Consider the following 10,403-nt stretch of genomic DNA (forward strand, 5'->3'; position numbering starts at 1 on the left):
AGATGATATCTCATAGTTGTTTTGATTTGCATCTCTCTTAGAGCTAGGGATTTTGAACATTTCTTCATGTGCTTGTTGGCCATCTGAATGTCTTCTATGGTGAAGTCTCTGTTCATATCCTGTGCCCATTTTTCGATTGGATTGTTTACCTTTACTCATAGTTGTTTTGATTTACATCTCTCTTAGAGCTAGGGATTTTGAACATTTCTTCTTGTGTTTGTTTGCCATGTGAATGTCTTCTTTGGTGAAGTGACTTCCTTTCTGTTGAGCAATAACATCTTCACAAACTCAGAAGGTACAATAATCTACATTTTCAAAGTCAGTCCTTGAGCAGAAAGCTCCCCACTGTTGTTTCCTGGGAAATCGGTCCTTAACCAAATAACCTGAATCCTATTTTAGTTATTTTCTCATGTGATAGAACTCTTACTTATTTTTTTAGACTATTATTTAAATCTTACTAAATTCTACTCATACTTCAAGGCTAAATTCATGTGTCATGTATTCTCTGACCCTTCTTTATCCCCCCCAGCCAAAGCGTGCATGTGTGTGCACACATATGTGTATATCTAATGTAAAGTATTACTTTAGACACCTTGTGTCTAAAATCTTCTAGACTACAATGGTCTTAAAGCTAGGACTCTGGTTAGCAACTCCATGCCTTCCTTGTGTACCTAACACAGTGTTTTTCATAAAAATGGAAAAATCTCATGTAATCATAGTTTGAAGAATAGGGTTGCTTGACTATGATCAAGTTAAAGTGATATTTGAGATATGCATAAATATGCTACAGAAACTACTCAAATGGAGCAGTTAAGGTCATTTCACTTTGTGGAAAGACTCACAGCCTTTACTCCTAGTTGTGGAGTTTATTAGGGAAACAGGTTGGAGAGCGGAGAAAGCAAAGGATCCAAGTCTAGGTTTAGTCCAGAAATCCCAAACCAGATTAACAAGGCACAATTTCTAAATTAGTGAACTTCCAGGTTCAGTTTAACAGCACAAATGCAAGAAGCCCCTGGTTTCCTGAATCATGTAGCAAACTTTCTCTCAGAGCAGTTATAAGTCAGGTTTTTTCCTTCAATCATCCAGCAAGCAAAATTTTTAACTGTGGCCTTTATCTCCAGAGTTCCTCTGGTTACTTCTTGCCACAGTCTCTTCACAGTAGTGCCACAGTCTCTGCACCCTCTCTCCACCACCAATGTCACTGTTTCTCACAGGGTAGAAAGCAGTCTCTTATATTGGCCCCACAGCTGTTGATTTGCATGACTGTATGTCCTCAGTTAAGGTAACTAGAGACCAACACAATGGCTAGAAAAGCCAATTTTCAAGGATTCTGATACCCCAATAGACCAGATGTTCTCTAAAACCCTTTCCAAGTCTCAATATGGTTTTTAAAAGTTTTTGCCTCTAAAGCATAATATTTTCTTCTGCCTCCATGAATACTACTACTATCAGACTACCAGTTCTTCAAACGTTCCAAATGAAACAATACTTAGAGGCTTCCAGGATCTGAGGAGCACATCATAGACACCTTCTAACTTTAACATTATCTTATTGTTGTTGTTGTTGTTGTTGTTGTTGTTATGTGCCATTGAGTTGCCTTCTTATTTTATTTAGTCATCACAAAGTCCAACAGCTTAGGGAGCCCTTAAAGTGATTGATAGCTGAGTTTTTTAACTCTCAAACACAGTTTCAAGTATTCAGATTTATGTGTTGACTTTATACTCAAACTCGTTATCTCTATGCTTTTGGCTTCTCTAAGCAGAGACTCCAAAAATAACTATTGTCATATGCACCATTGTTGCTCTTTACTCTTTAACCTGTTCGTGGGCAACAGTGTATGAATTTTTTGACTGTCCCCACTCTTTCTCAGTAATTTTAACTGTTAAGTTAGTGGCATTGACTTGATTATATTCCTTTTGACTATGCCATATTACCTGGCTGTCAATATTCCTTAAGGTAGCATTGTTGTTGTTGTTGTTGTTGTTGTTGTTGTTGTTGTTAAGTGCCGTCGAGTTGCAGGCGACTCATAGTGACCCTATGAAGGTGAGTCCTCAACGTTTGGATGTCTCTCATCCTCTCTCCAGGTTCATAGGGTTTCTGGAGGCAAGCTATTATGGAAGTGGATCATTCACTAAAATATATGGACAAGACAAAATACTACTGAAGAAGACTGGCTAACACATGGAATAATGCATTAGCAGACTATAAGGCATCAGTGGGATTAAATGACTATATTAGAAATAGTTTCAGTTAAGTGATTGACTAGTAGCCCAAACAATGGCAGTTCCCTTAAAAAGAGGGCCTGGCAATCTACGAATACATCAGCCACAGAAAACCAAGTGTACACAGTTCTGCTCTGTACTACATGGAATCTCAATGCACTGGAATCTGCTCAGCACAACCACTTTAATTTTTTGGTTTATCTAAGATTCTATCAAAGCAGCCTTGGTGGTGTGGTGGTTAAAGCACTCACTCACTAATTAAGACATCAGCTGTTTGAACTCACAGGCACCCCTTGGGAGAGAAACTATTTTTATAAAGATTTCAGTCCTGGAAATATTTCTAAATTTTTGTTCAGTTTATGACTATCTATATTCTAATCACAGCACATAATCCAGGTAATGCTAGTCTTTATGTATTGCATATGCAAATTTATATCATGCAAGTAGTTGAAGGAAATTAATCATATACTTTGAGCATGTCATCTGGAAGGACCAGGCTTTGGAATAGACATCATGCCGGGAAAAGTAGGGTCAGAGAAAGATAAGAACTCTCAACTAGATGCATCAACAGTGACTGTAACACTGGACTCAAGAAGCACATCAGAGATGGTAAGGATAGGACAAGGTTCAACTCTGTTGTTTAGAAGGTTGCTATGAGTTGCAATCATCTCAACAACACCTAACAACACAACAGCAAATAGTAAAATACGTTGCCATACGATAAGCTGCTTCTCTTTCTATTTCTTTTACTACTTTGAGAGACTGCTACATTTAAAAAAGACTTTGACAGATATGTCACGTTTCTTTTCATCAATCTTCTCACAATATAAATCTTTTTGTGAGAGTAATATAATTTCTCCAGTTAGAAATTTTTCTGGTCAACATGAGGATAAATTATTCAGTGTATCAAGTCTCAAAGTATAATATCACAAATTACTTAAAGCAATCCCAGCTAACTGAAAACAAGCTGTTCATTTAAAACTCAACTGTGGTGTTTTCAAGAGATTCTTTGTCACCAGTGAGAAAAGTATATATCTCAACAGAAATCATTTCAATGGGAAATAATCAAGTCCCTTCCTATGGTAAATAATCCAATAAATGCAAGCAAAATCATTATTACTTCAGCCTATAAAAAGATTTTTCCCATAAGGTTACTGCTGGCTTCAAGAATGCCTTGCATTGATTCAATGATTGTATAAGAATATACACAAAAAAGTATATGCTAGTCTGTTTTGACTCATTGGTGACAGTAATGGGCTCAGATACAGCAATGACTATGTTGAGAGCACAGAGACAGACAGTGCTTTGTTCTGTGGTACATGGGGTCACCACAAGACAAAACAACACCAAACAATAACAGCAATAGGTCTGTAGCAGCACTGATGGTACAATGATTAAGTATTCAGCTGCTTGCTGAAAGGTTGGGAGTGGAAGTCTGAATTCATCAGAAACTCCCTGGGAGAAAGACGTAGCAAAATGCCTCTGTAAGGATTACACACTTAACAACCCTATATGGGTTCTACTCAGTTCTACTCAGTCCTATGGGGCCACTGTGAATTGGAATGGGCTCAAAGGCAAGGGTTCCTGACCTTCCAGGAAACATCAAATTTAGGCTTCTGTTCTTTCTCCATTACTATTCAATCTGTACACTGAGCAAATAATTCATGAATCCAGGCTCTATGAAGAAGATTGTGGCATCAGGACTGGAGGAAGACTCATCAACAACCTGCATTGAGCAGATGACACAACTTTACTTGCTGAAAGTTAAGAGAATATGAAACACTTGCTGCAGAAGATCAAGGACTATAGCCTTCAATATGAATTACATCTCATCATTAAGAAAACAAAGGTCCTCAACATAGGACCAACAGTCAACATTATGATAGGTGGAGAAAGGATTTACGTGTCGATGATTTCATCTTGCTTGATCCCAGCAGTCGGGAAATTAGGCGATATATTGCACTGGGAAGAATGCTTTTAGGGATCTCCCCAAAATGCTGAAGAGCAGTGATGGCAATTTGAAGACTTCGGGTGCTTGATTCAGGCCATGGTCTTCTTAATCAGCTGCTATGCTCAGACAATTGAACAATGAATAGAGATGACAGAACTGATGTCTTTGAGTTGTGGTGCTGAGTAATGAATATCCTACAGACTACCAAAAGCACAAACAGGTGTGTCTTGGGAAAAGTGCAGCTAGAGTTCTCCATGGAGGCAAAGGTGGCAAAGCTTCATCTTTCATACTTTGGGTATGTAGCTAGCTGAGGCTATTTCTTGAAAAAGAACTTCATGCTTGGAAAGATGGAGGGTCAGTGGAGAAGAATAACCCCAATGAGATGGACTGACACAATGGACTCTAGTGTGTCAGAGATGATGAGGATGGCACAGGATAGGGAAGAGTTCTGGCTGATTGCTCATAGGGTTGCTATGAGCTGGACTCAACTTGATGTCACCTAACAACAACAACAACAACAACAACAACAACAATAACATAGCTTAGCACTTACAGGCTGTTTATCAAATCATTGTTAGACTTAGTTAATTCAACTAGTCATCAGATCTGATTGGCTGAACACTATTAATTCATTCTTATTTTGACCAAGAAAATAAAGAACTGAGGTATTTCACTTTTATTGCTATAAAGAAAAAGATACTTGACTGTTTCCCTTAGGATGGAAAACTTTAAGGTGTTCTAGGACCCTCAGTAATGTGTTGGGAAGCTGTAAAGGAGGAATTGTATCCCCTCACTTTCCTGTTGAAAAACATTCACCAGGGCATGGAAAAATCTCAAACTCAGAACCTCTGCTTTCTTTAAACAGCCCTGTTGGCATCCTGGCAGACCAATTTGGAAATCATGATTAATCCCTTGGTAAATAGAAATAGACTCTGGAGTCAAGAGAAGCCAAACCTGAGTCACTCCCTGGTGACTCTACTCCTTTGCCAGTACAGTGCTACCTCCTCCAGGAGCTGGCTGGCTTGCTGGAGGAGTTTTAGCAAACAGAAAGGCCTTTCTGTTGTGACTGTGGAGCCCAGTGAAGCAGGGATGAAAATTTTCCTCAAAATAACTGACCATCAACTGTTATAACCCTGATATATGCAGCAGTGACCATGTCTATACGAATCAAATGAAATGGACCAGAACACTGCTAAATGAGGTGGAAAACACAATATATTTACTTCCTAATTTCTTCCAAGGATAGGGGAGTGTAGATGAGTAATATGCCTGAATTTCTCTTTGTCACCACTAAGCCCAACTTCATTCAGTCTATGGATTATCTTAACATTATTATTGCTATGCCCCACGTTGAATGTAGCCTTGATTCCGTCACATGGGTCCTTTATTTATTGTTATTGTTGTTAGATGCTGTCAAGTCCATTCTGACTCATAGTGGCTCTACATACAACATAAAAACACATTGCTTAGCCCTTGGCTTGTCTCAATATTGCTGTTGTGCTTAAGTTCATTGTCGAAGCCATTGTGTCAATCCATTTTAAGGACTTGCCTCCTTCTCTGCTGACCTTGTACTTTATCAAATATGTCTTTCTCCAGAGACAGGCCACTCTTGAGAACGCACACAAAGTATGTAAGACAAAGCCCCACCATCCTCACTTCTAAAGAACATTTTAGCTATGTTTCTTCCAACACAGATGTGTTTATTCTTCTGGAAATCCATGGCATATTCAATAGTATTTCTTAACACCACGATCCAAAGGTATCAATTATTCTTCAGTCTTTTTTATTCATGGTCCAGCTTTTATACACATGAAGCAAAATGCCATGGTTTGGAACAAATGTTCTTTAGTCCTCAAGGCAACACCTTTTATTTACTGTTGTGGTGGTGGTTGTTGTTGTTAGGAGCCATCAAGTCAACTTTGACTCATTGCCACCTTGTGAATAGTAAATTATAAACCTGCCCTATGCTCCACTACCCTCATTTTCTGTCATACTCAAGTCCATTGTGAGAGTCACTGTGTCAACCCATCTTGATGAGATTCTTCTTTTCCTGATTTTTCCCAGCATGATGTCTGTTTCTATGGGCTGGTTCCACCTAAAAATATACCCAAAGTTATTGAGACGAAGTTCAACTATCTTTGCCTCTGCGGAACACTCTGGTTGCAATTCTTTTAAGACAGATGACAGATCTGTTCTTCAAGGTCCATGGCATGTTTAATATTCTTTGCCAACACAATTCAAAGGCTAATGTTTTGAATCCTTCTTTAGTTTTTCTTATCCATTGTCCAACTTTCAGGTGCATAGAGAATGATTGAAAATACCAAGGCTTGGATCAGACACACCTTGATCTTTAAACTGAAATCTTTTATATATGTCCCCTCAAATTTTACTGATTCAAGGTTCTAGGTATAACTAACTGTTGTGAAAAACTTAAGGCAATGGGGAATATTTCATAAAATGTCAAAAGCCATTTAAGTGTAAAAAGTTAAATATTCTTCTTCTTGAAAGTACTTCCATCACTTTGGTCCTAGGAATTTCTTACCAACAGTTTTTTATTGGGTTTTGTTTTTGGTTTTGGTTTGTTGGGGTTTTTTTTGCCTAAATATCTTATCTCCTATTTTTTCCAGTTTCCCATATCTGGCTCTTGTCCTACCCTCATTCCCCAACTACCTTTTCTCTTAAATTTCTATAATTTTACTATGTAAACATAATTTTGGGTTTCCTATCTCCTGAGAAGCTATGTTGTACTCTTAAAACATTTCCCTAAACACTGGCACTTTTCCTAAAAGGAACTTTGTGGTCAGGTGCTCAAATACATTTTCACAAACACACATGTGCACACACCTCAAATGAACACAGAGAGCACAGAGTCAGAGTTGTAAATCCCCAGAGGGTGTGCCCATAGAATTACAGCCAGAGACATGGAATGAATGAGGCGTGTTCTGACTGTTTTGTCTTTTTTCATTTTGCTTCCTATGATTATAGACGTTCCCTTCCTTTTGTAGAAGATGTTGTTCATTAGCAATGTCAGTCTCAGTTCCTGAGTAACTCTAAGTCTGAAGGGCACCAAGCAATTCGCCTCTTATTGCTCAGTTACACACACACTGTGAGGATCCAGGTTCCTTTTTTCCTGGCCACCACGTATTATTTCAGCCTCCACACACCTGCACAGACCCTGTCACCTGGAACGTATTATTACCTTTCATCTCTCAATCAAACCTACTCTTCCAGGCTTTCCTGCATAAAGGCTCCTAGACTGTGACATATTTTTTTCTTTCTCTTATTATTCATGTCATTTATGTAGACATGTCAGTTGCCACTGAGTCAAGTCCAACTCGTAGTGACCCTATATACATCAGGAACTGTGTTACATGGGGTCTCCAAAGGCTGATTTTATGGAAGTAGATCATCAGGGCTTCCTTCAGAGGTGCTACTAGGTTTACTTGAAACACTAACCTTTCATCTAACAATCTAGTCCATAGGTCCAGGTTCACCTCCTTCTAAATAATAAAAAATCAAAACCAAATCCACTGCCATGAAATTGATTCCAAATCATTTTGACCCTTCACCAGATTTCTCAAGCTATAAATCTTAACAATAATAGGTGACCTCATCTTTCTCCTGCTATATGTCGGGTGGATTGAAACTGCCAATTTAAGTAGTTAGTTGCAAACTACCAACAGTTATCAAACCTTTCAGCTAGAAACGCAACATATAATCCACTGCTCCACTAGGGTTCCTTCCCTCCCTAATGTTTTTGTTGTTGCCATTGAATCAGAATTGACCTATAGCTGGCCCTCCATTAGGTTTTCAGAGGCAGTAAATGGCACAGCAGAGCATCTGGTGGATTCAAAGCACATGTTTTGGGGATTGCAGTGTAGCTTCTTACCCTGAGGCCACCATATTTAGGGGATATTAAAATATCCCAGAAACCTGGCTCCCATATTTATTCATGGAACACTGGAAACTAAATTTTGTCTGGTTTTGAACCAGTGGGCTAAAATTGATAGCCAAGCATTTTACTTCTCTGCAGCCCACTTAGTCCAAGGCAATGCAAATGGGAAATGTTGGCTCGTGATTCTATCTTCTTTACAACTACCTAGAAACTAAGGGTTAGGAAAGCTAAACTGCACCTTCTCACAAATGCTCACCCAAAATAACTTATACTTGCTACATACAAAAAAAATTGGTAATTCATAATACTTACCATTTTTCCAGAAAGAAGGTTTATAAAATCAACAAATGCCCTATTGAAAAGCTTCTTCAGAAGTAATTTACCACGTTGAAGGTAGCCCTGCACTTTCTTTCTCTTCCCCTACACAGTTCCAGATACATGATAGATGCAGACAAACCAGGTGGCCATGGTTTTCTCACTTCCTCTCCCTGCTGTCATCTTTAAGTCTCAGAACAAACTGCCTTCCCCATTCACTAATGCTTGTGAGCATTATTAGAAAGATATTATTCTGGGCTAACCACCTCTCATTCCAGAAGTCAGGAGAGCATGAAATTTGTTAGTGAGAAATTTGCTAGCAAAGTTAAAATATAAATTTGTCACGTAGGCTGGGGAATATAAAATAGCTGGAAGGTGTTTTCTTTGCTTCCTCAGCGGTGGTACAGGTAAGCCACACACAGCATAATCTTACTATTCACCTAAGCGGACCCACCTTACCAGAGGAAGATCAGCAGTAAAATCTCCTTGCACAGAGTATAGTGTCTAAGAAAGAGTCATTATTTCTGCTCAGAGTATTTTTTAAGGGGACTACTCATTCTGGCAAACAACTCGACGGCACAAAACAACAAACAACTCATTTTGGGTAGTTTTCAGTTGTATGTTCTCTGATTCTGTAGGTAATATGAGCTGAGGTTCTGATCAGAAAGGTGTATATCTATGAGGCTGTGTATTAATTATTGGATCCTTCTTTGGCCTCCAGAAATCAGACACTCTGTGAGTACTAATACAATTTGAATTGTTGTCTGACAGTTATGGCAGAGCTAAGCAAGATGTGAAGACTGATAGATTAATTAAATTGACCACAGTGGCCCTGAATCAGAGTATAAATACCATAATCATGGTTTTAAAATTAATGTGTTTCTCTGACGTGTGAAGAGAAACCAAGATCCCTATAAAAAGCTTTGTGGAGGAGATTTATGCTGCTTCTAATCTCAAATTTTTAATCTGCTTTTTTTATGACCTTTCATGTAACCAGTCATGTAACTACTCTGAGTGTCATTTTTTGTATAAAAGAAGAAAAATAAGCAATGACCTGTTAAGTTCATATAGAGATCTGTAAGGATTAAACAGGAATAGATATATGAAAGTGATCTGCAAACACCATGTACAAAACTAACTGTTATCATTAGGATTTTGAAAGATCTCAAAATAAGATTGACTCTTTTATTAATTTATATATGTATAATATATCTTTTTTATCTATTTATTTATATGTATAAACTCTGGTGCCTTACAGTGTGCTGCCAATACAAAAGCACTGGAGGGTAAGCTATGGGTCAGTTCCAACTTAATAGTACACAATGACAACAACACAATAAATATATGTATGTAGACGTGTGTGTACATATTTTATTAAATTCCACTCTTAATCCAAGAATGTACTGTTCACTGTTGCCTTCCAACCTATGCAAATGTCACCTACAAACAAAACATCTGCTTTTTTCCTCTTCTCATATTAGCTAGCATAGGGAAATTAGGTTAGATAAAGGCCATCTATAATGCTAACACTATGAAAATTATTACATTTCAATACTCAATAACTACATTTAACATAGAATAATCACTGTTATTGGAACTTTAAATTCTTCCTGGAAACCAGATTTACTGGATGTATTGTGATGTGATTGGTGGAACCCCAGGTCTATTGCTTGTAAATAGCTTTTAAAACTTCAACAAAAACTATGCAATGAACTTATCTTTATACTAAACAGTAGTTGAGCTCATAACAATTCCCTTGCACATTATATCCTTTTCAAAAATTGCCTGTATTAAATAAAAATGACAACAGTTATTCTAAAGCATTTTAGAAATGAGAACGGTATAAATTGTCAGTGAACTTGCACACATAAAAACTGTTGTATGAGAGTATGTTTTACTATGTGACTTTCTGTAAAAACGACAAACAAAAACAAAAAAAAACCCTAAAATTTTAAACAGCACTGTTTAGAGATTTTTTTTTTTTAGTTAAAGCATTTATGTTTTCTTATTAAAAGAATTT

The sequence above is a fragment of the Elephantulus edwardii genome, unplaced genomic scaffold, assembly GCF_000299155.1.
Source record: "Elephantulus edwardii isolate Elephantulus edwardi_28Jun2011 unplaced genomic scaffold, EleEdw1.0 scaffold00318, whole genome shotgun sequence".
In the NCBI taxonomy this organism is placed as follows: domain Eukaryota; kingdom Metazoa; phylum Chordata; class Mammalia; order Macroscelidea; family Macroscelididae; genus Elephantulus; species Elephantulus edwardii.